This window comes from Phocoena sinus, chromosome 17 (assembly GCF_008692025.1).
Source record: "Phocoena sinus isolate mPhoSin1 chromosome 17, mPhoSin1.pri, whole genome shotgun sequence".
Taxonomy (NCBI): domain Eukaryota; kingdom Metazoa; phylum Chordata; class Mammalia; order Artiodactyla; family Phocoenidae; genus Phocoena; species Phocoena sinus.
In genome coordinates, this window is record NC_045779.1 from 40639424 (window position 1) to 40665135 (window position 25712).

The following is a 25712-nucleotide window of genomic DNA, read 5'->3' on the forward strand; positions in this document are numbered from 1 at the left end:
ACAAATGGCAGAGCCAGACTTTAACTTCTAGGTCATGTAAACCCATGGTCTTCAAATGTTTTTGCTACTATATTCCTTGGCACATTAAAAAAAATTACTTCTATAGTTTTCATTGTAAGTATAGTAGTTACAAAGAATACAATCTCCAGCATTGTGAATATTGGCATTTCAAAATAAAACTGTTATATCACTCTTCTAAATGTACCCAAAGGCATTTAAATTTCACAGTGATTGGCTACTCACCACAGTCCATTTAAAAAAAAAATACTTGAAAAAACTCGCAATAGTTATAAATTTACACTGTTCTCCTTTTTCTTCTCCAGTCCCACCCACTTTGCCAATTATTTGTCCCACATACACATCCACCTCCCAAACCTGTCTTCTATTCATACTTGAGGTCTTAGTTTAGATCTCTGGGCAGCTTGCCTGGGCTTTGTGAGCCACTCTCTGTCCCACTAACTCTGGTGCCCTTCCAGGGGTGTGCTGGAGCCAACTGGAACAGGCTCTCAAAGCCGATTGTTCACATCACGTCCCGGTTTCAGCATTGTGGGACGTAGTGTTGGCATCTCGAAACTGGCCATCGTGGGAGTATTCGCATCAGGGAAATTGACAAATGGTACAAACCAGGATTTTTTTTTTTTTTAACTGATCAATAAACATTTACTGGAACAATGCTGTGCGCCTCCTATATTTTCATAACACTTGGAACACCATTTACTTCATTCATTCAGTGAATGTTTACCCACTGCCTACTACATGTCAGATATTGTTCTTGTCGCTGAGGATATAAAGGTGGGAAAATAAGATAATCCTTGCCATCATGGGGCTGACAGTGTTGAATGGGTGAGACTGACCTTAGTCAAATATCCACATAAACTACATTTAAAATGATAATTATGTTAAGACCTAAAAATGCTTTAAAACTCTATAATAGGATATTTGACCTAGTCTAGGAAGGATTTCCTGAGCTAAAATTGGATGAAGGATAAGTTTAGGTTTAGGTAGGAACCAGATGAGGGGACATTCCAGGTTCAGGGAACAACATGTGCTATGGTTGGAGGGAACATGACCCCCAGGGGCAAGGGAAATAGGACAAGTGTGGCAGACAGTAACCAGGAAGCTTGCTGGGAGAGGCAGCTGCAGAGTGGAGGCCACACAGAGTTTTGTAGGTCCCACCAAAGAGTTTCATCTTTATCCTAAGAGTCATGGAAAGTCAGTGAAGTGTTTTGATCAGGAAGACCTCATGGTGCAGTGGAAAATCAGCATAGCGTGGTGGTTCAGAAATCAACTCTGGAGCCTGGTTGCCTGGCTTGGAAGGCTGACTCCGCGACTTACTAGCATCTTATTAGTGACTTCTCTGTGCCTCAGTTTCCTCATGGGTTAAACGGTGATCAAATAATACCTGCTCTGCCAGACCGTTTATAAAGCATAAAGGAAATTCCAGTTGGAGAAAGCAGCAGCACTGAAAGGTGTGGAGATACACAAATGACAGTGACTCAGGATCTTAAAGCTTAACGCCAGACATCAATAAAAGACAAGGGTGCAGGGGTGGAGGGGAATTCCCTGGCGGTCCAGTGGTTAGGCTTTCACTGCGGGAGCCAGGTTCAATCCCTTGTCAGGGAACTAAGATCCCACAAGCCGCGGGGTGTGGCCAAAAAACCCCCCGAAAACAAAAAACACAAACCAGTGGGGGAAAAATGTTGTAGTAGAGGGACCAAGGGGTGATTCATTTCAACTCCAAAGCAAATACGGAGGCTTTATGGAGGAGGGCTCACCTCAAGGTTGACGGTGTAGGCCTGCTCAGGTCAGAGTGCTAACTCTGCACCTCACTAGCTTTGTGATTTGACTTCCCTAATCCTCAGTTTCTTGATCTGTAAAGTGGGAATAATAATAATACCTAACTCATAGAGTTGATAAGAATTCACAGTTAATGCATGTAAAGTCTTGGCATAAAGTACCCAATAAATGTGAAGCCATTATTGTTATTATAACGTTATGAACTGAACCTTGAGTGAGAAGAACTTTGATTGGCACTGAAGAAATAAAAGTCCCCAAAGTCAAAAGGCACTTTTAAGTATGGTCATCAGTGTGAACCTATGAACTGTTTTTACTGGCCTGGGATGAGATAAATATAGAAATTGAGAGCAAACACTTAGAAATTAAAAGAACACAAAAATAAATTGACAGTAATTTTATTTTTGTATGCCTGTTATATACCTGTAATGAAAATGGGGGCTTGTAGTTTTTTATGACTTTTTTCACTTTTCTAGCAAGTTTTTAATTTATATTACAAGAATGACAGTCCATAACTTATCGGAAATAATAAAACTTGTCCTTTACCTCAGGTAGTTTGAGAAAAAAGTAATTCAATGGAGCTGGTTATAGCACCATAGAGATAATCCTGGAAAGGTGGGCCAGGGTCACATTGTGAGGAACTACTTTGAATGTCTGAGTTCACACTTTATTCGGTGGGCAACGGGGTTACTAAAGTTTAGAGAGATTGTTAACTGGGGGTCAAGTGTAGGCAGGTAAATGGACATTGCAAGTTTTGTACTTTTTTTTTTTTTTCTTTGCGGTACGCGGGCCTCTCACTGTTGTGGCCTCTCCCGTCGCGGAGCACAGGCTCCGGACGCGCAGGCCCAGCAGCCATGGCTCACGGGCCCAGCCGCTCCACGGCATGTGGGATCCTCCCGGACCGGGGCACGAACCCGTGTCCCCTGCATCGGCAGGCGGACTCTCAACCACCGCGCCACCAGGGAAGCCCAAGTTTTGTACTTTTTTAAGTTCCCAGTGAGCAAGCACGTGTTTTTTCTTTTAATTAAAAGGTTTTTTTTTTTTTTTCTGGTTAAAGAGGAGACCTGAATTGCTCCGTGTTTCACAAAGATAACTGTTTGTATTTGAGACAAGTGTAGTTAAACAAAGGAATTCAAACTTATCAAAACAGAAAACATTGAAACTACGTGAGCACACGCTTTGTGACCAGCGATGCGAGTGACTCGTTGAGATAAGCTACGCCGGGTAATCAGGTGAGTCTCCTTTCTTCTTGGGCACCCTCATATAATTAACGCACAAGCCAAAGAGACAGGACTCTTTCTGATCTCCCAGTTCGGGTCCTCTTGTCTACCTTCCATCATCACCACCTCCCTTAACAATCCTGCCCGGCAGGATGGGGCAATAACGGTTTAATAACCGCGTATCCTATCCACGCTTACAAAGCATGGGGTTTCCAGACGCCCTTATGCAGGCGCAGAGACAGAAAAACACCTTTCACGCTTTCCTTTCAGCTCCACAACCCCTTCCTTCCCTACCTGCACGGCCACTCGTGAAAGCACAGGACGCCTCGGCCAAGCCCTTCGGCCCACCGGAGGATACAGCTCTTGAAACCTCCGCCGGCCAGAGACCCGCGAGGGCCTGAGGGCGACGCTCGGGCGCTTTGGCCCCTAAACAAAGAAGCAAGGCCGCGGGGCCCAGGACCCAGGGTGGGACACTGATTTTCTAACGGGAGCCAGAGCCAGAAGGTGAGGCACCAGCTGGTCGGCCCGCCGCCCTCAGGTCTCCCGAGGCGCAGCGAGGCCTGCAGGCGTGGTGGGGGCGGCGCCCCGCCGGGCCCTCCCGCCCGCGCCCAGCGTCCAGGGCCGCTGCGCCCCGCCTTCCCGCTCAGTGCGCAGCGGGCAGAACCGCAGCTACCCGGCAGCGTGACCCTGGGCGCCGCCTCCGCCGCCGCCGCCGACGCAGCCCGAACGGCCGACCAGGTGCGTGCGCCGCGGGCCGGACCGTGCCCACGGGCTGCTGGGCCCGGCTCCTCCCGGCGGGCGGGCCTAGGCGGTGCCGGCACCGGTGTGGACTTTCCAAGTCACCCATTCGTGGGAGCGACTGACGGACAGGGTAGGGAGGCCACCGGGAGACGGGCCGGGCGTGCGGCTTCCGCGACAAGGGCCAAGCAATGGGGAGGCCGCGTGCGGCCGCCGGGATGGAGGGAGGTTCTGTGCACGGAGAGCAGCGGGCCAGGCGTGATGTCTCCTTTTCTCTCTTGTCTCGGGGAGGGGAGGTGCCCCGCCCCAAGCCGCCCAGGAGCTTCCCTCGCCCGCATCTGGAACCTGCACCTAGTTCCCCTGAGCCTCCAGGTTGCTTTATCGGGTCTCCTTTGTGGTTCTTTTCGCCTTTTATCTTGTACTTTCATTTTTGGTGTGTACGTCTAGGCTCCACGCAGGCTCTTAAGTTACACGAGGGCAAAGCCCCTGTCGGACTTTTCAGGTACTCGGTAGTACTCAAGTTAGCAATTGAATGAATGAGTGAGTTCCTATGAGGGAGAACTGGTGAATTAATGAATGAGTACACATGAAGTAGAGCTGAATGAAGGAATACATGAATGGATATAAATACACACGACAAGGAGGCAGTGGAGACACGGGCTTACAACTCTTATCTTCTGGTAGTTTCCCAAAAGCTGTGTGAATGTGGCACTCTTGTAAATGGAGTCATTCTGACTGTGGCTACTTAAAAGTTCTATTCTATGCTGTTTCAAAAGAAAATAATCACCAGAAGCACCCCCTCATATTTCCACTCGAAGTAGATTTTCCTATATGCATTGCTTAAAACAAAGTATGCCTAGGCTTTTTTTTTTTTTCTTGAGTTTTGTTTTCTACTTTGGAGAATCATTGTCACGATAATATTATTTAATGTATTTCTGAAAGATAAGGATGAATCTGAAGGTAGTACCACATGACTCTGCTTTTCGTAACTTGTTTGTAAAACCACATGTCTCTTTGAATTCAGGATTGTGGAGGATCTTGTCTGTCTTCCTGAGACAAGTGCTGGCTGGTTTGTGGGTGACTGTAGAAGGCTGAATATAGTTCAGAGAGGAAAAGAGAGACATTTATCGGTGTGCAGACACTTTGGAAGTGACATAGGTTGAGACTGCTTTAATTCGATTGGTCACTGCATCACTTCTAGGTTTCCAGACCCAGGTTTCAGAAAAGCTGGATGACTTTAGATGTGTTACTTGATCTCTTTAGGTCCCAGTTTCTTAATCTCCAAGATGCAGGAGGTTAGGTAGGGCCCCTTCTTGAGTTAGACTTCGAGGATTCTCTTTTATCGGTTAAAAGGTGAAATAGCAGGTGATTTCATGAAGCCTGCTCACTTCAGCTGCTCCTCTTGGGATTCTGTAGAATTTTGGCTCCACTGTTTTCTCTGCAAATTCCAACTCATTCCTCATCCTCTCCACATCTGCTACAAAAGGACCTGGGAGCTTGAGATGAGAATTTTAGACTCTGGGCTGGAGGGGAGAAAGAAGGGCAAGATTGTTTTGTGCATTGCCCCAGGTTCCTGGTCCTGGGTCTAACTTGTTTCCAATACAACCAGCCTGACAATGCCATATATTTTGAGTATATCTAGGGAGTTATATCACTATTAATTTGCCTGCATTTGAGATTAGTTATCATAGATCACAACATTTTGGAAACGGAAGGACCTTAGAGATTTTTAAAAGGCACTTAAAAAGTCATTTTACATACATATTGAAATATTTCTTGCATGATACATTTCACAAACACAAAGTCCCAAACATGTTAAGTAAAGTAAAATTAATGTTACCTACTTCAGTTCTTTCAAGTCTATTGGAAGAAGTGAAGTCAAACATGGTGCTTGGTGAAAAAGACCAACTTTCTCTGATTCTTTTCTCAAAGATCCAATTGTGGGGTCACATGTGGTTCTGGCATGGAATGTAACAGAGGTGATATTTATGGGGCACTGACCACTCACCAAGCACTGTTATATTTAACCTTTTTACTTGTATTGCCCCATTTATTCCTCGCTATAAACAATTGTAATCCCTATTCAACCTTCCTAAATGGAAACAGTGCTTGGGAAATGGGAAAGTCAGGCATTCAAAACACAGGTAGATGGAGGCAGGGTTTCTGCCAGAAATATAGACAATCCCTGCTAGGAAAGCCTTGTAGTGTTGTCAAATGTGGTCTCTATGTGTGTTCAGGTGGTATATTAAACTCTTGGGCGTTGTGGGTAAGTAAATTTAGAATGGGAGCTCAGGGGTGGAATGATTAAGACTGAACTATAGAACATTGTTTGTTATATCATTTTGAAAATTATTGAGTTCCATTGGTACTCTAGACTCTGATATTTTGACCTAGATGCCCATGCATCCCAATTTTAAACGTGTTCGGATTTAACAGTCCAGGGAGTATAAAAAGGATGACATCAAAAGCTATGTGGGTGAGTGGCACCTAAGGGCTTCAAACTCTGAGTACCAAACAGTGTTGTTTCTTGGGCTAGTTGCTGCCTCCCAACCTAATGACAACTCCTAACGCAGACAGAGTACAATGCCTACCTCAGTGTAACGTAGGGGCAGAAATGGGAGACGAATTTCCAGCACGCTTATAATTAATTGACAAGAGCAAAAGAGGAAAAGAGAGGCCCATAAAGTAACTGGGAAATTATTTTGTTTCTTCTTTGTCAGTCAAGTTTAGTCTCATAGAAGGCAGAGACCAATTGCGGCTGCTTGAAAAACAGAGAGCCAGTGCCAGTTTGACTTAGCTCAGGAGGCTGAAACTTTCTGCCCTGAAGGCCGGTGTGATGGAATAGACCTTCCCATTGCTCACAATATTATGAAAAAAAACATTAAAGCAACAATTTTTATTACTTGCCCTGGAGCTAGAGCTTTAAAATATACTTTCTTCTCCCCCTGCCCTCCCTAAACCACTTAGATTTTAAAAACAAACAACCCATTCATGTGTTTGCTACATCAGATTATTAGTCCTTTTCTTTATCCCTGGGCCCTGTTTCTTTAATGCAGCTAAGAAGGAGGACTGGTGTGCTTCTAGATCTATGGAATTTTTCTTTAGTTATTCTTTTACTCAGCGCATATTAATTTCAGTAACCATTTAATGAGTGCATACTGTGTGCCAGGTAAAGATGAATGAGATACTGAGTTTATGTAGGAAAGTGATCCATCCACAAATAATTGCAGCACGGGTGATGTGGAAGTAGTGGCCACTCATTCTCCCAGGAGAGAGGTATGGTCAGAATTTAGGAAGACTTCACAGAGCAGGTGAATTTTGAACTGGATTTCGAAGCCTGAAAGCCAAGAGGAGGGAGAAGGGTGTTTGTTCTAAGCACAGAGAACTACATGGGCAAAGACGTGGAGGCAGTCTGAGCGTGGCACTCCCAGGGGGAGACGGGTTGGGTGCGTCTGTAGTAAAGAGGTCTTGTGAGGTTGGGGCCAAAGGAGGGTCCTTGAATGTCATGTTTTTCAGGCTTTATCATAGCCTAGATAATCTTTAAGAGTTTTTAAGCTGAATTTTTAAGCAGAGGAGTGCTATGATTGGATTTCCTTTAGAAAATAGCTCCAGCAATAGTATTTCAGAGGAACTAGAGAGGGAAAAGCCAAGGAGTCCAGAAGAAAATGAGGATGCTGTTGCTATAGTCCAAATGAAATAGGATAAGGGTGTAAACTAGCGTAAGTTTGAGAGATATTCAGAATATAGGGAAGGCAGGATTTAATGACTAGCTGCATATGGGAAATAAGGTTGAAAATAATTCTGAGGTTTTGGAATTGCTTACCTGGGTGGATGGAGATGCCACTAATGAGGATAATGAACACCAGATGAGGAAGAGGTTCTGGCAGAAAGACAGTGAGACAACTTTGGAACATCCAGGGGAGATCCCTGGTGTACAGCCTTGACTGTAGCTGTACTGTGACGTCATATATAGCCAAGACTGGCCAAACTTTATGACAGGTCCACAGTCTAAAAAGACAGATCAGTTCAATAAAACACTTAAAAAGAAGGAAAAAAACCACATTAGAGTTAACTAATGACCCTTATATTTCAGGTGAGATCTTTAGAACTCTAAATATTATGTAAGTTCTAGTGAAGGAACAAAGTTAGATACTCAGACAATGAGGGGTTATTATAAACCATCAAGAGAAACCAAAACAGAGCAACACAGACAGGAGTGGTTGAAAGGAACAAAGATGAGCAAATGGCAGGAGTGTAGCAGAGAGGACTGGTTGCTTAAAGCACAGGTATAGGCAGATTTGGAATACAGAGAGGAAATTTGAGCTGGCTCTTCCAAAGAATGTATTTCTTTAGTGGTAAGAATATCTCAAGCTTTGCTTTCTCATCTTATTCACCTTGTCAGGGAGATTGTTTCGAGGTGCTGTGCAGAGGGTTTGATCTTATTTTGCAGAGAAGGTGTTGGGAGACTTTGAACTAAGGGAAGAATAACAAGTAGAGTGAGATAAAATGAAAAGGATAATGATTAGGAGGAATTTTCAGAACTTTTAACGAATTCTGTGAGAAACAGTTGCTAACAGAGAAAAAGTTAGATTGATGTAGTGTTCTCTTAAGGTCGTGGCATTAGACTTGCTTGGAAAAAAGGGTATATTAGCATAGCACCTTATATTTAAAAAATAATTTTTATATGAACCCTCAGAAGCATGTGCAGGCAGGCACTATTATCTTTCTTTTGTAAACTAAAAATCTGGGTATTAAGGAGGCTGTAGTTTGCCTCAGATCCCATAACTGGCAAGAACTCTAGGCCTTCTGAGTTTCAGCCCACTGCTCTGTCCATTGTATTGGAACCTTGCTTTGCCTTGGAACCTTGGCGTTTTACAGAGTCCCCTCCACCTCCCACCATGTCCATCATGTAAAAGTAAGACTAAAGCAGATGATATTTGAAGGTCAACAGAGCCAAGATCTCTGGGGAGACAGGCAGTGATGGAAAGGATCCTTAGCACCAACTCTGCTATGTGCAGTACGGATGGTTATGAAGGGTTGTATATAGAGAATTGCTGTGTAAATCAAATAAAACTTAAAATGTAATAGGAGAGTTTGCAATATAAAAAAATCTTAGGACTAAATCTTCCAAGAGGCAAATAACCTCTTTACAAAGTGAACTATTAATCATTCCTAAACATATTATCTGGATAAATCCAGACTTTCAATATGGGGTTTGCTTAAAGCAAGATACATCTGCAGTAAGCTATGTCTACATTGGTCGTATTATATGTGAAGACTTTTCCAAGTTGAGTATCAAGTAAGAAAATGGGGACCTGGATCTGGATCCCCTAATTATTTGAGGCAGTTTACAACACATTGAACGTAATGATTTTCAATTAAATCCATCTAGCTACCTTTGCTTCTTATGAAGCACCTACAGGTAGGACACTGGCCACAGCTCAGCTGGGAAATGGAGAGATAAACCCAGCACTGGCACTGCCCGTGGTGGGACCCACAAGAGACAGTCATCAGTGTAAATCCATCAACATAGTGGGCCTGGGTGGGAAAACCAGAAACCTTTATGGACCTTGAGTTCCACATCATTATTAAAAAGAAACCAAGTGTAATTCAAAGCAAAGAGCATTATACCAGATCTAGAGTTGATAAAAGATAAAATCTATAAGGAAGACAGAATAGCTGTGACATTTTATGGGCCAGGCATTTAAACATATTTATCTTCAAAGAATATAAAGAAATGGTCAGAAGTATGAGAAAATGACCAAAACAATATAAAAAATTAATTTTTATTAGAGTATAGTTGATTTACTATGTTGTGTTAGTTTCTGCTGTACAGCGAAGTGAATCAGTTATACATATACATGTATCCACTCTTTTTTTAGATTCTTTTCCCATATAGGTCATTACAGAGTATTGAGTAGAGTTCCCTGTGCTGTACAGTCGGTCCTTATTGGTTATCTCTTTTATATATAATAGTGTGTATATGTCAATCCCAGTCTCACAGTTTATCCCTTCCTCCCTTCCCCCTTGGTAACCATAGTTTGTTTGCTACATCTGTGACTCTATTTCTGGTTGTAAATAAGTTCATTTGTAGCCTTTTTTTAGATTCCACATATAAGCAATAACATATGATATTTGTCTTTCTCTGTCTGACTTGACCAAAACAATTTATAGGAGACTTTAAGATCTGTTGTTTATATGACAAATCAAGCAGACAAAAGACAAATGGTAAGATTTGAATAATTCATGAGGTTGAAGAATATAATTCATAAGGGTGAACAGGGATATAGAAAATTTCAATAATATGGTGTATTAAAGGTTTATCAAAAAATTCTTTATGTTATATATGTGTAAGATATATGATTATATATGTATATATATGGTCTCTTATTCACAGAAAATTCATTTCTTCTTCAAACATTTATGAAAGATTGTAAAAAACGTTTAACGAAGAATTCAGTGAATTCGAGAGGCCTGCTGGTCTTGTGCCTTGATCCTCTGGTTTAGCCCATGTTTTCAATTAGCTTTGTAATTGATTGAAATGGTAAAGAGAAAACATCTTCTCTTTCACGATGCTGTCAAGTGGCTCATAGAATGAATCTTCCACCTTCATATGTCCCTTTTGTTCCCAGAACATCGTTTTGAGGTTCTTTTACCATTATCAAAATACTTTGGATCTGTGTTATCTGTGACTAATCTGAAGGTGCATTTGTTACATTTGCTTAATGTTCTAAATCATTAATACCGTGTGTAGTGTATCGCAAAATTTACCATCTGAAGCATCTCGCTATCCTTTTATAGGGTGTTTCTTTTCATTAGCTTTTCTGAGATAAGACTTACAGAAACCCAGGGGCCATAGGAAGACGAGGGAATGAACGGAGGATCACAAACCCAAGTTTAGTTCTTTGGGAAGCAGAGGGCAAATCATGGAAGTCAGCACTCTTCAGACTTCATTCCACTACTTATTCAGCCTAAATTTTAGGGTTTACCACTTAAACTAACCACTCACTAGCACCCTATATTTGCTGTAGTTTTAACAGTTAAGAAAATAGGACCTGAAGTCAGTTTCTTGGGTTCAGATTTCAGCTCTGTCACCAACACTTGTGTGACCTTGGACCAATTACATATCCTCTCTATGCCTCAGTTTCTTCCTTTGTAAAATGGGAAAACTAATTATAACTATCAGTGGTAGGCAGAATAATGTCCTCCCCCAAAGCTGCCCATGCCCTAATCCCTGGAACCTGTGAATGTGATAGGTTCTGTGGCAAAGGAGAATTAAGGCTGTGGATGGCATTAATATTGCTCATTATCTGACTCGAAATCCATATCCTGGATTATGTGGTGGGCCTAATTAACAGTGGGAGAGGGGGGCAGAAGAGTTAGGGAGATGTGACTGTGGAAGAACGGCCAGAGAGATGCAATGTTGTCAGCTTTGAAGATGGAGGAAGGAGGCCATGAGACAAGGAATATGGGTGGCCATTAGGATCTGAAAAAGGCAAAGATCCTTCCCTAGAGCCCCTGGAAGGAATGCAGCCCTGCCAACACTTTGATTTTACCTGGTGAGTCCAGTGCTGGATTTCTGGCCTACAGAACTGTAAGATAATAACTTTGTATTGTTTAAGCCACCAATTTTGTGGTAGTTTGTTACAGCAGCAATAGAAAACCAATGCATTATCCTCTAGGTTTGCTGTAGGGTTAAGAAATATAAACATTTAGGACAGGCCTGCTCAGTCAATATTAGCCACTATCATTAGTTTTTTCATTGGTATGTTCCCTCCTATCTTTGCACCTTTGTAATAGCTGTTTTGTGATTACCTGAAATTGTTGGAAATCACCCCCCTCCTTCCCCAAGACCATGGCCTTAGGAGTTTCTCACTCTCCAGGTAGGCCATACTCAGTCTCCAGCAATTTGTCAAAATTACTGTTTAGGTATTCCTAGACTTTATGGGTCCAGTGGCTTCTGCTCCAGATAAGCAGGTCTGGGCTGTGACTCTCTGGATTTTCCTGTCTCTCTAGATTTTGGAGTGGTGGTTTGCTTTGCACTCTCACTTCTCTGCTCCAAGGAGAGTCATTGGTTTTCAGTTTGCTCATTTTATTTGTTACTGTAAGGACAGGAGTGATGACGGAAGTGAGCTCAGTGCTCTCATTGCTATGTGGCTCTAAAGAGCTCCTCTGTTCTCAAGAGATCTCTAGCTCTACACTTGACGTTCTTCTGATTTCTGTTCTCTGGTTTTCAACTCATCGATTTCATTCCCAAATATGCTTTCTGGGTTTTCTATTTTGGTTAATGGCATCTCAGTCTATGAGATAGTAGGTAATGTGATGTATCTGAGATATAGGGTACAAAACAGGATCAAAATCTGGGAGGTTAGCCTTAACTCTTCCCTTTTCCTCATCTTCCCACATTATTATTTTTTTTTTTTTTTTTTTTTTTTTTTTTTTTTGCGGTAGGCGGGCCTCTCACTGCTGTGGCCTCTCCCGTTGCGGAGCACAGGCTCCGGACGCGCAGGCTCAACGTACAGGCTCAGGACGCGCAGGCTCAGCGGCCATGGCTCACGGGCCCAGCCGCTCCGCGGCATGTGGGATCCTCCCGGACCGCGGCACGAACCCGCGTCCCCTGCATCGGCAGGCGGACTCTCAACCACTGCGCCACGAGGGAAGCCCCTTCCCACATTATTAAGTCACCAAATGCTGTTGTGCCTACCTGTGATAGCACCTGGAACTTTCTGTTTTTTTTTTATCCCCCCATCCTTTCTATCACGACTCTAGTCATATCCGTTATTGTCTCTTGCCTTGGCCAGGCAGAATCTTTTAAATTACTTCGTCTTCCACACTGCTTCAAGAGTTGGATCATAGACTGGATCATATTACTTCCCTTCTCAAAAGACCTACATTTTGAGAAATTGTCTGCGGAATAAAGTCTAAACTCCTAATAAAGTCTAAACTCCTAATATGGCATTAAAATGTATTTCTCGGTACATTCCTGGTGCATTCACTTACTGTATTAGTTCGCTAGGCCTGACAAAACAAAATACCATAGAGTGGGTGGCTTAAACAGTAGAAATGTATTTTCTCACAGTTCTAGAGGCTGGACGTCCAAGGTCAAGGTGTCAGCAGGTCTGATTTCTTCTGAGGCTTCTCTCCTTGGCTTGCAGATGTCCATCTTCTTGCTGTTTCCTCACATGGTCATTTTCTTTCTGTTCGTGTGCATCCCTGGTGTCTCTGTGTGTCCAAATGTCCTCTTCTCATAAGGACCTCAGTCAGATTGTATCAGCCCCACCCCCATGCCCTCATTTTAACTTAATTACCTCTTTAAAGTCCTTATCTCCAAATATAGTCACATTCTGCGGTACTGGGTAGTAGAGCTTAAACATGTGAACTGTGGTGGGGCACAATTCAGCCCATAACACCTACTAGATCCCTCCATGTATTCTATATGTGTGTATCAGATCACATCATGAGTGCACATCACGACCTGGGAAGATTTGAAAAATACTGATTCCTGGCCCCCACCTAACTCTGTGGGTTCTGAATCACTATGTCTGAAATGGGACTGGGAATACACTTCTTGGATGCATGTGTATGTTTAAATTTCTCCCTAGTGCTTTATAATACTTCAGCTTTTTGTACGCCAGAATTTTTTTTTTTAAATCATTTCTGGGGAACATATTATAAATGTTCACATCTTTGCTCATGGTTGTTCTTTAAATACCCTTCCCACCATACAACTCTGCAAATTCATCTATCCTGCAAGGCTGAGCTGGAATATCATCTTCTCCGTTATTGCTTCCTTGTTCTCTGCTGTGATAATCCTGCAATACTTTATCATTACAGTTGACCCTTGAACAACTTGGGGGTTAGGGGCACCAACCTCACAGCAGTCGGCAATCCGAGAGTAACTTTACAGTTAGCCCCACTTATCTGTGGTTCTGCATCCTCAGATTCAGCTAACCTTCGATCCTGTAGTACCTGCAGTATTTATTGAAAAAAATCCACATATAAGTGGACAGACACAGTTCATACCCGTGTTGTTCAAGGGTCAACTGTACTTTATTGTTAGTACTTGAGAATCTGTTTCCTTTTGTCTCTGTATCGCAGTCATTTGCCTTCCTCTTTCACTGGCTTCCTAAGGCCTAGGACGACATATCCTTTGTCTCTGTATATCTGAAACAGTTGCAGTTGTTCTGAGCATAATAGGTAGTCAATCAATGTCTGTAGTATGAATAAATGAATGAACTCATTAATAAATGCTAATAATTTTCTTAGGACTTTTTATCCAATGGAGACCATTGGATAAAACAAATAAGCTTATCCAATGTAAAACTAGCGGCAAATTTTTATTCTTGAATTGAGCATCCTTAACATGATACGTGAACAATAGTCTTCATGTGTATTTCCAATTTAGGACTTTAAACATGTAAAATTTTTTCTTGAAGAAGGTATTTGATAATAGGAAGAGGATATAGCGAAGGCATCATAACAATTTGTGATAATGACAATATTGTTTTGCTTTGCATTTTCAAGGCAGAGTGTGGATGGTTCAGTTCTTAAAGATGAATGGATTCCCTAGTGTCCACTTGTGGTGTATCCTTGTTTATCCTCCTGATCAAGAACTGCTGCCTTATAGGGGGTATGTTAAAGTGGAACTGTCTATTTGCTGAGTTAATGATAAGCTGTGTTTTCCTGGGTCAGTGAATAACAGAAACAGTTCTCGAAATAATTGCATCAGCTGAGACCCAACTTCCAGGCAGGGATCAAGAGTCTGACTTTTCCTTTGTGTTAGTTTTCCCCAAACTACTAAAATTTCTAGAGATGGAGTAATTGCCTCTCAAATAATTTCTCCAAAGCCTTTTCTGAACCAGAGCAGGCAGTGACAGAGATTGGCAGGGGAAGGACTGATGTCTGCTCGTGAGGGGAAGAATGACACTGCCTTGAAAACACAAATGAGCCTTTGGATGTGGAAATTTACAAGGCCCAGAGAGCCCTGAAACATCTTTAGAAACTGAGCCCAGCGGAATAATGGGAGGCTGTGTTCTGGCTTGGCATGGGAGCCTGTCTGGCACAAACTACACTGTAAACAATTCAGACATTTCAAACATCTGCATCTGCATACATGACATTAGATTCTCAAAATGTCCAATTAAACACTTCCTCAGCTGACCTGGTGTCAGCCTGGCCTTTCTGATGGGGAAGGAGTTTCAGCTGATACTGTTGTATGCTCTTCCTTTCTGGACCCAATCTTGTCCTTCTCGTTCAGACACAATTCTTCTTAAGGGAATTCCCTGGTGGCCCAGTGGTTAGGACTCAGTGCTTACACTGCCGTGGCCCAGGTTCAATCCCTGGTTGGGGAACTAAGGTGTGCAAGCCACGTGGCATGGCCGTGTGTGGCTGAACCACACTGACTCCATTTTGTCATCTCCATCTTAGGTCCACAGCCCTACCCCCTCCCCTTTCTGTGTGACTCAGCTTTAGCTTAACTTACAAGGGTATGTTCCCCATCAACTTTTACCCTTGTCTTCATCTGATGTGGAAACTGGAAGAATGCCTTATGCTGACACAGATGGTTAATGGTCCTGAGATCCCTGGGGGAGGGGAAAATCCCCGGTCCCCGTCGGTGTGGTCATGCTTCTCACTTGGTAGTCAAGATTCCGTGTTTATCTCTGGCCCCTTTAGATCCCCCGGTACCCCTTTCCATGGTGCAAAGTGCAGCTGCTAAAGCCTCTGGATCATCCCGTCGGCCTGATCCTTCCTGCCTGTGTGTAGGTTACCCACGACAGACTTCATAATTGCACTTTATGGAATTGCCTGCTTTGTTTTTCTGTCTCAAAGTTCCTTGTCAGTTTGGAGGATATTATTCAGTATCTCTGCCTCCCGATAATTGGTACAGTATGGAGAGAGAATTTGGCTTTGGAAAGGAGGGTGGGCACTTCTTTCACTGGGACGTGAGCTGAGAAGAGCTGTATAGATAAAGGGGTAGAAGAGTTTTGAGTTGAGGATGAAGAAAGCCAAGTCATCTCATGGTCATAATATTGTATTCTCAGTTATGTAGAAGAGGAGAGCTTTTGCTGAGCATGAGGGGAATAAGGGTTGAATCTGGGGCTTAAGGAGAGTGGAAAAACTTTGTAGCAGCTGCTGTGGGGAATTTGATAGGGGTCAGTTGAAGATAAATATAAGGGTTGCTGAGCAATGCAAGGGCCCCAGCTGAGATCAGACAGCCTTTAGTTCATATGGAGATGTTTGGCATGATTAAGTAAATGTTGGTGATGGTGTTATACAGCACGTACAGAGAAAATTCAAAATTAGTTTTGAAGAATTGGCAACTTGGGTGAGGAGGAAAAGCAAAGGTATTCTAAGGTGCTAATGAAAGCATTGTTGGAGTCATTAATTACCAGTTGAGGTTTTGAACCAAGATTAATCTGAAATGGTGAGTTGGGTGGATAGACGTACAGTCAGACTGGAGACGAGGAAGTGTCTTAGTTAGTTCTGACTGCTGTAACAAAGTGCCATAGACTGGGTGGCTTATGCACAGCAGAAGTTTACTTCTCACAGTCTGGAGGCTAGAAATCTGAGTTCAGGGAACCAGCATGGTCAGGTTCTGCTGAGGACCCTCTTCTGGGTTGCAAACTGCCACTTTCTCATAGTGTCCTCACATGGCAAAAGAAGAAGGTGCCCTTTTATAAGGGCACTAATTCCGTTCATGAGGGCTCTACCCTCATGACCTAATTACCTATCAAAAGTCCCACCTCCTAATACCATCACATTACGGTTAGGATTTCAACATATGCATTTTAGGGGGACACATTCAGTCTATTGCAGGAGGCTCTTCACTTAGCCAGTGTCAATCTAGCTGCTTCTCTGTGCCACACATGTGCTGAGTGGTGGGGGTGCAAGGATGAAGAAAACACAGTTCACTTTAAAAGCTCAAAAGCATTTATTGAGCTTTTACTATATACTGGGTGGAAAGACACTGATCTTTCCCTTGAAAAGCTTTAAGACTAGTGAGATAGTCTGGATACTTTTGATTCAGATTGTGGTAAACTTTGAAGGGGGTAAGCAGAGGGTGCTAGAAAGTTGTAGAAGAGGACATTCAACACAACCTGTGAGAAGAGGAACCAGGTCATCCTGCTAAGTATCCTCCTACTCCCCAGGATCACCCCCCACCCCCAGTTATTTGAACATTATATAGAGAGAATGGTGTGTACATGGCACAAGGGTGAATGTCTGAATCTAAATTCAAGTCACTTCATGTTCCTCCTCTGCATTTCATTAGAGACATTTTGTGGCTTAAATGAGAAAGTGCTTGTTTGAAAAATCTTTGTAAACTGTAATGTTCAGATGATGGTGGTTTCTTTATTTCTCTTTCTATGCTGTATGAATTCTAAGTCTTTTCCAAACTCTAATTTTCAGCCTTATCTCCTCTTTTAAAGTGAATTCCTCTCTATCCCCACGCTTAGCCCACATTTGGTTCTATCTTTCTCTACTGTTCCTAAACCTAAAATGCCCTTCTCTTCCTCTCCTGGCAACTAAATCTTAACCATTTTTTTTAAAGGCCTGACTGAAGTCCTGCCTCTTTTATGAAGTCCTTTTTAATTATTCAGGTCACCCATATTCTCTTTTTTTTTCTTATACTTCATTTTTCACTACTGATTATTTACTCTTTAATTTTTGCTTATCTTTCAGTCTCCACAATGTATTTTATACTTCTGAGGGCAGGAATCCTGACTTTCACTATCTTTATACTATGCATAGTTCTGGTCATATAGGTTTAAATAAATAGTTGGTAGTTAATTACTTGTTAATTGGGAAAAAGTGCTAACCTGCAATAATTGTACTTTGGATATGCTTAGTGAGCTTCTCTTTTCCCCATAGGAAGAAATAATTTTGGATTGATTAGACTGACAGATGTGGAAACAATTTAGTCCAATTTAACAAACCCTTATTGAGTTCTGGAACATATGGCAAGTGCTCAATAAACGTTCATTTGTTCACTTATTCAGTCAACAAATATTTATTGAGTATCCACTATATGCCCCACACTGCGTGAGTTATTGTAATACATGTAACCTATTAGACGTTCAGACATTGAGAATCAAAACATGACTATGACATGGTTCTCATCCTTTTCTTTAATAAATATACTTATTTCTTTATTTTTGGCTGCATTGGGTCTTTGTTGCTGCTCGCGGGCTTTCTCTAGTTGCAGCAAGTGGGGGCTACTGTTTGTTGCTGTGCACGGGCTTTTTATTGTGGTGGCTTCTCTTGTTGTGGAGCACGGGCTCTAGGCAATGCGGGCTTCAGTAGTTGTGGCTCGTGGGCTCTAGAGCACAGGCTCAGTAATTGTGGCGCTCAGGCTTAGTTGCTCCACGGCATGTGGGATCTTCCCGGACCAGGGATTGAACCCGTGTCCCCTACACTGGCAGGTGGATTCTTAACCACTGTGCCACCAGGGAAGTCCACATGGTCCACATCCTTAATTTGCTTTGCTTAAATGACCAACGATGAAATCATTGTTTGATTATAAGGCATTATAGAAAAGTAAATAGTATGCTATGGACGCACAAGGAAAGGAGCAATTCATTCTGACTTGATAGTTCAGGAAAGGATTCACAGAGAAGATAACATTCAGGAAAAACATGAAGTGGGCAGGGAGGTAGCTTTGACACTCTTGTTTGCTTTGTTACAATTTTGTATTTTACACAGTGTATTGTTAGAAATTAACATGCTGGAGAGTTTCCACTTCTGGGAAGATGGGGTAGATGTACTTTTTCCTATTTATCCTGCTAAGTACAACTAAAAAAATCTAAAAACCTGTGTCTGTCTGTCTATCTATCTATCCATCTATCTACCTACCTACCTACCTACTCAAACATAATAAGACTCTGAAAGGTGGAAAGAAGGTAGACCAGCTAGGGACATTGGGACCCGAGTTACTTGGGTTTTCTTTTTGTGTCATATATCTCAGACTTGGAGCTGAAAAAGCTGGCAACTTGGAAATGCCAATGAGTACAGACAAAAACCAAACAAACAAAAAAACCCAACAAAAGCTGGCTCTCTCTAGTCAAAGGACCAGGAAAGGGAGAGTCTAGCAAGACAGAAGATTTTTAGAAGGTAATCACTCTATTGCAGTCAAACATTACAGAAAAATATGTAGCCCACTGTGTGACCCATGTCAACAAAGACTGAGTGGATAGCTTAGACTTCTACCCATCTATCCACTCAAAAAAGACTGAGTGGATTGCTTAGGCAGGGTATCCCAACATGCCTCCTGGGTGGTGTCACAGAAGACCAAGCAGGGAGTCAGGACTTTCATACCCACCAGCCACTAATGAGCCTCCCCACCCCCAGCCCCACCTGTAGAGTAAGTAGAGACCATGTGGGGAGCGGGGACTATGACCCATTTGGCAACAATGTACCCCTCCACTTACCTGCTGGCATGGTGTCAGAGGGGATATCCTGGAGAGTCAGTACTTTCACCATTGTCAGCAGTAGTGAGACCATCTCACTACATAGTTAGTGAAGACCACGTGGGGTATCTGAAACTCCAGTCCTCCTTCAGAATTTATAAGGAGACCCCGCTCTTTGAGTGTCTGTGGAGGCCAAGTGGGGAACCTGCACTGCTACCTCCACACAGTGTTGCAGCAGCAACATCTCCTACCCACTTCCTCCACTGCAGTGGTATCAGAAGAAACCAGCTAAAATAGGAGGTTTCAAAAAGATCCAGAGCTCATAATGCAGCAATGTCTGTGTTTCAGTTGAAAATCACTTGTCATAACAAAAGAGCCAGGGAGATCTCAAACTGAATGAAAAAAGAAAATCAATAGATGCCAATACCAAGATGACAGAAATTTTAGAATTATCTGACAAGGACTTTAACACAGCCAGATAACAATGCTTTAATGAGCAATTACAAACATGCTTGAAACAGATGAAAAAATAGAAAGCCTCAGGGAAAAATAGAAAGTCTCAGTAAAGAAATAGAAGATATAAAGAAAAATCTAATGGAAATTTTTTATATGAAAAATACTATAAGCAAAATAAAAATCTCAGTGAATGGCCTCAATGCAGAAGAGAGGTGACAGAAGAAGGAATCAGTAAAAGGGATGATAGAGCAATAGAAATTGCCCAGTCTGACCAACAGGGACAAAACAGACTGGAAAATAAAAGGAACAGAGCCTCAGGAGGCCATTGTACTATAAGAAAGATAGTACAACATTCTGTTCTAACATTCAACATTCTATTCTAACATTCTAACATTCATGCTGTCAGTGTTTCAGGAGAGGAGAAAGAAATCAGAGTTGAAAAAAACTCTCAAAGAAATAATGGCTGCAAACTTCCCAAATTTGATAAGAGACATAAACCTAGAGATTCAAGAAGCTGAGGAAACTTCCAACAGGATAAACTCTATTGGATCTCTCCCAACACACAGCATAATTAAACTTCTGAAAACTAAAGACAAAGAAAAGAACTTTGAAAGCAGCCAGAGCAAAATGACACCTTACCCTTAGGGGAAAAATAATTAGAATGAGAGTATATTTCTCACTAGAGACTATGGAGGTCAGAAGATGATGGCACAGTATTTTCTGGGTGCTGAAAGAAAATAACTGTTAACTTAGATATTATATCCAGCAAAAATATCCTTTAGGAATAAAGGGAAAATCAAGACATTCTCAAGTAAAAGAAACAACCTTAAGCAGACCTACCCTAAAAGAATGGCTAAAAGAGGTTCTCTGAACAGAAAGGAAATGCTAAAAGAAGGAATATTAGGAAGGAAAGAACATGATAAACAAATATGTTAGTAAATACAATTGGCTTTTGTTTTCCTCTTGAGTTTTCTTAATTATGTTTGATGATTGAGGTGAAAACTGTTAACACTCTCTAAATGTGATTCTAAATGTATGTAGAGAAAATATTTAAGAAAATTATATTATAAACATGGAGAAGTAAAGGGACATAATAGGTAAGTGTTCTATACGTCACTCAAACTGGTAAAATATTTTACCAGTGATGATATATACATGATATATATGATATATAGATGATGTATATATATATGATGTTACACCTATTACAACCACTAAAAAAGCTATGCAAAGAGGTATACTTGAAAACACTACAGATAATTAAAAGTGGAATTCTAAAAAATGTTCAAGTAACCCACAGGCAGGCAGGGGAAAAAAAAAACAGAAACAAAAAGCAGAGAGGAAAAATAGAAAACAAAAAGTAAAACAGCAGAGTTAAGTTCTAATATATCAGGAATTACGTTAAATGTAAATGCTGTATATATAGCAATTAAAAAACAGAGACTGGCAGGGACAATTAAAAAAAATGTGCTCCACTGTATACTGTCTACAAGAAACTCATTTCAAACATAACAATATGAGCAGGTTGAAAATAAAAGGATGGAAAATTATACACAGTTGATTATCATTATTTTTGGTAGCTAATAAAGTTACTATGAATGCTGAATTAGCAAATACTGAACTGCTGCTTCTAAGGGAAATGCAAGGTTAGGTTCCTGTGAGCCTGTGTTCACATTTTTGTCAACTGATCAATACATATTCTTGTTTTATGTGTTTCTGTTTAAAGATACCTTACTGAGTATATATTGTTGATTCATTAACTTTGAACCCACTGCCACCTGCACTGTGATTCATATTTGATCAAAGCTTATCTAGCACACGTTTTCTCTGTAAAGCAAATCATAGCTTCTTTTACTTAGGAGGAGTAGACAGCACTTCAGCACTATGCTTGAGGCCATTTTAACAGTAAAATTACCAACAAAAAGCACAGAAATGAGAAGACACAGATAGCAGTACCAGGACTGAAGCAGGAAATCTGCAGACACTAAGAGGTTAATAAGGGACTACATACTGCAAACAATTTTACATACATAAATTTGACAGTGTAGAAGAAACAGACCACTTCCTTGTAAAACACAAACTACCACAATTTACTCAATATGTAACAAATAATTTGAATAGCCTTATAACTATAAAGGAAATTGAATTGATAATTTAGAAACTCCCAAGAAAGAAATCTCTAGCCCCAGATGGTTTCACTATAGAGAATTCTACCAAATGTTTAAAGAAGAATTCATATCAGTCCCCAAAATAGAAGGGAACATTTCCCAAATCATTTTATGAATCTAGTATTACTGTGATACCAAATGGCAAAAACAGTACAAAAAAGAGAACTACAGACCAATGTCCCTCATGAATATAGACACAAAATCCTTAACAAAATATTAGCAAATAAAATTCAGCAACACAGAAAAAAAACTGTACGTCATGACCAAGGAAGGTTTATTCCAGGAATCAAGACTGGTTCAGTATTTGAAAATCAATCAGCATTGTGGTGGCTGGAATGATTAGGAATACAATATAGAAGCATCCAGTTTATAGTATATACAAACTAAAGTGTGAGGGAGTGTTTGTGTGTGTGTTTGTGAAAAGCACGTGCAAGTATGTCTTAGGGAGTGGACATAATTCTTCTTTTTCAATATTTCTAATGTTCCATTGTAAATTGTAAGAGCTATACGGTAGTGTAAAGTGGCATTTGTAATCCTATTCAGCTCTTAACTTACCAAGAAGAATACCCTCTCTCAGGATATGTAGCTTCACTACATTACTAACCATTGTATTGTCAAATCCATGCGAATTATGGAAAACAAAAGAAAAACAAATGGCCTAGCTAGGGTTTGGCAGCTGCAACAAGGAACCTATCAATTTGAGGTTTATTGTAATGGATTACATTTAAAAGAATTCTTCCAAGTAATTGTAGAGCTTGAAATGAATGAAGAATCTACAACTCATTTCCAAAAATTAGGGAAGAAAAGGAAATAAAATTCTTGCCAACTTTTTCTTGACTTGTATTTATGGAATATATGAAAGTTTAGCATTTTAGATTTTTTCCTAATTATTAGTTAATTTTCTTGATCTAGTTAAAACAACTTAGTTTTAGCTAGAGTGGTAATTCACTACTCTGGTATTCAGGGATGTGGCAGAAAAATAGATTCTATCAGATCTTATGGTTTAGAGTAATTCTTACAGATTTAGGTGTAATAGATGAAGATTTTTGCTTTTATAGAACCAGATAATTGTTTCTCTATGCAGTATCCAATACCAGCTTACTACATAATAAAAATGAAACTATAAAAGTAAAAAGGAGGCAAAAATAAAGCTTTATGGACATCTGAAGCCATTTGTGAAAGCTGCTGTGTTACAGATCGCAAGGCAGGTAGTTAACAAACTCCAGGTGCCTGGACAGGACTGCACCATTGCGCTGCTCCTAGACCATGTGAATGATGTCCTCTGGGGTCATGTATTACATAGTCAGCTCCGTTCTGTGTAACAGCCCTGGTACCTACCATGTGCCTGATACTGTTCTAGGTAGTGGGGATACAGCAGTGCATAAAACAGATGAAAATCCCTGCCCTCAGAGAGTTTCCATTCTAGACTGGGAATATGGACTATAAGCTAAATGGGTAAGTTAATTTTATAGTATGTTGAGAAGTGACACGTTCTATGCAGAAAATAAATTGAGGGAGGAGGAAAAGGACTGCTAGAGCAGGGGGTCATGGGAATTTTGAATCTGGTGGTCAAGGAAAGATTCACTGAAAAGGGAATTTTGAGCATAGCCTTGAAGGTACTACGTTCCTTCTGGGTAAGAGTGTTCCAGACAGAGGGAACAGTTAGTACCGAGGTTCTGAGGTGGGAACCTTGTACTTTAGCAAGGAGGTCGGAGTGACCGGAGTAGAGGGAGGGAGTAGTAGAGAAGAGGTCTGAAAGTAGCAGGGGCCTTGTGGGCATCCTGAGGACTTTGCCTCTTACTCTGAGCCAGATGGGGAACAATTTGAGGGCTTTAAGCAGGGGAACATCCTGTTTGGCAGCTAGCTTTGGTGTGAGTACCACATTGCCTTGCTAGTAAGGAAGCAGCTCAAATACCACAGTGAAGCAACTTAGCAATAAAATGCTAAGTTAGGGCTGCAACTGGGGAAAAGGGTGGTTAGACTGAAAAAAAACCCCAAACCACACATACATAACACCGGATGAGACTTTTCTGTTACTTTTTTTTTTTTTTTGCGGTACGCAGGGCTCTCACTGGTAGCACAGGTGGAAATAGCCCAGGCATCTCCCCATCCGCAGACCCCAAGGGTGGCGCACAACCCCTTGCAGGGGTCTTCTCTCTTCTTAATAAGAGTAAGGTGGTGTTTGCTTTTTTCATTTGTTGACATGTGCACGGACGGTACAAAAGCAAGTGGGCATGAGCTGCTGACCCTCAGCCGGCGTGGTGCCCACCTGTGCTCACAGCCATTGAATTCTTCACCACCAGATTTTAATCCACTTTCCTTTAAGAATATCCTTGACAAAACTGTAAAAGTTACTAATTTTCTTAACTCTCATCCCTTGAGTACACATCCTTTTAATATCCTATGTGACAAAATGGAAAGGCTATGAGCCAAACTTCGAAGGCTATCTTGAGAACAAGCACTTGTACAATTGTTTGAATTCAGAGCTGAACTAGCCCTCTTTCTTTTTTTTTTTTTTTTCTTGGTACGTGGGCCTCTCACTGTTGTGGCCTCTCCCGCTGCGGAGCACAGGGTCTGGACGCACAGGCTCAGCAGCCATGGCTCATGGGCCCAGCCGCTCCGCGGCATGTGAGATCTTCCCTGTCCAGGGCACGAACCCGTGTCCCCTGCATCGGCAGGCGGACTCTCAACCACTGCGCCACCAGGGAAGCCCTCTGTTACTTTTAAGATAGTGGAGGTGGAGGAGTCGGAGATAAGAGTCTTGTAATGAAAGCAGTCTTGTATCTAAAATAATTGTTGGACTAGAAACAATGAAACTGATCATAGGAGATCTATTTTAGTAGGTAAAGCAATAATATACCAACCACTACCATGGTATCTTAAAATTTTCAACATGGCGAAATACCCAGAATACCTGTTACAGCTTGGATTCCTCCAACTGGAAAAAGCAGTTGGAAACAGAAGAGGTTCTGTAAGAGGAAGGATTCTGAGAAGTAGAAGGGACTGAAATGCGTGGATTTTCTGAACTTTTGTTTTTTCCTTAATGATGTTGTGTTTAAAACACTTTTGTGGATTTATGGAGATTGTTTAATCTCATTAAAGTCAGATCTACATGGCTGAATAGTACTGTTTTGTAGTCTCTAAGACTTCATGACCCAAGTCAAACTTTTATATTACCCTGAATTAGTGGTACCAAGGTTATAAGTTTCCTTAAGGAATGTTTGCAGAGACTTTAAAATGATGGAAAACTACCTGTCTTACTTGGCTAAGAATTATTGCATTAGGTAAACATTTCTCTAGATAAAGGTCTGTCAGCACATCCATGACAGGCACATATTTTTGGGTTGAAACTTGGCATAGCAGTTCTAAAGAAGAAAGAGATTCAAACAAAATGTGAACAAAATCTTTCTTTTCTTTTGTTTGAAGAAGGAGACATTCCCTTTGTACTCTGATACAGCTACATCCCACAAAAGTGGGAATCTTGATTTTTATTTTGTTTTTAGTAAAATAAGGAGTGCCCTTGAAAAACAGTTTGTCTTTGGATGTAAAGGTAGAAAGACACATTTTGATGTTTGGCAACAGATTTGCTTAAGAACGGAAATGGTTTAAAGGACTTTTAAAAAGGAGGTGGTATCATCTATTTTTTTTTTTATCCTCGAGATCATAATCACATTGAAAATTGAAACACTGATACCCTTGAACATGGAATTTATCTGGCCTGTCCCTGGAACAAAACAAGAATACCCACAAAGGTGACACCCTCTTTAGAAGAACAGACACTAAGTGCATATTTGTTGAGAATTTGAGAAGATACATGCCAGATAAAAGAAAGCATATAAAGAAGGCTTTAAATTTTTATAGTTTTTGAGGCAATATATGCAAGTGGAACACCACTCAAAAAGGGTGTGTAGTGAAATGTCACTTTTCCTATT

At 41.3% G+C, this 25712-nt stretch overlaps 1 protein-coding gene and 1 non-coding gene across 3 annotated transcripts in view; both read left to right on the forward strand.

Annotated features, from left to right (window-relative positions):
* The first annotated feature begins 3662 nt into the window (after positions 1–3662).
* Positions 3663–25712, forward strand: part of CPQ (carboxypeptidase Q) — a 478941-nt gene continuing 456891 nt past the window's right edge. Inside the window, exon 1 of one of the 2 annotated variants that reach the window (XM_032609957.1) lies at positions 3663–3752. The gene's annotated coding sequence lies outside the window, so the exon portion shown is untranslated. Of the gene's footprint in view, positions 3886–25712 lie in introns of both variants that reach the window. The other variant, XM_032609956.1, reaches the window with a different exon arrangement.
* Positions 15032–15103, forward strand: TRNAV-UAC. The gene has a single exon. It is a non-coding gene; the product is annotated as a tRNA-Val (tRNA).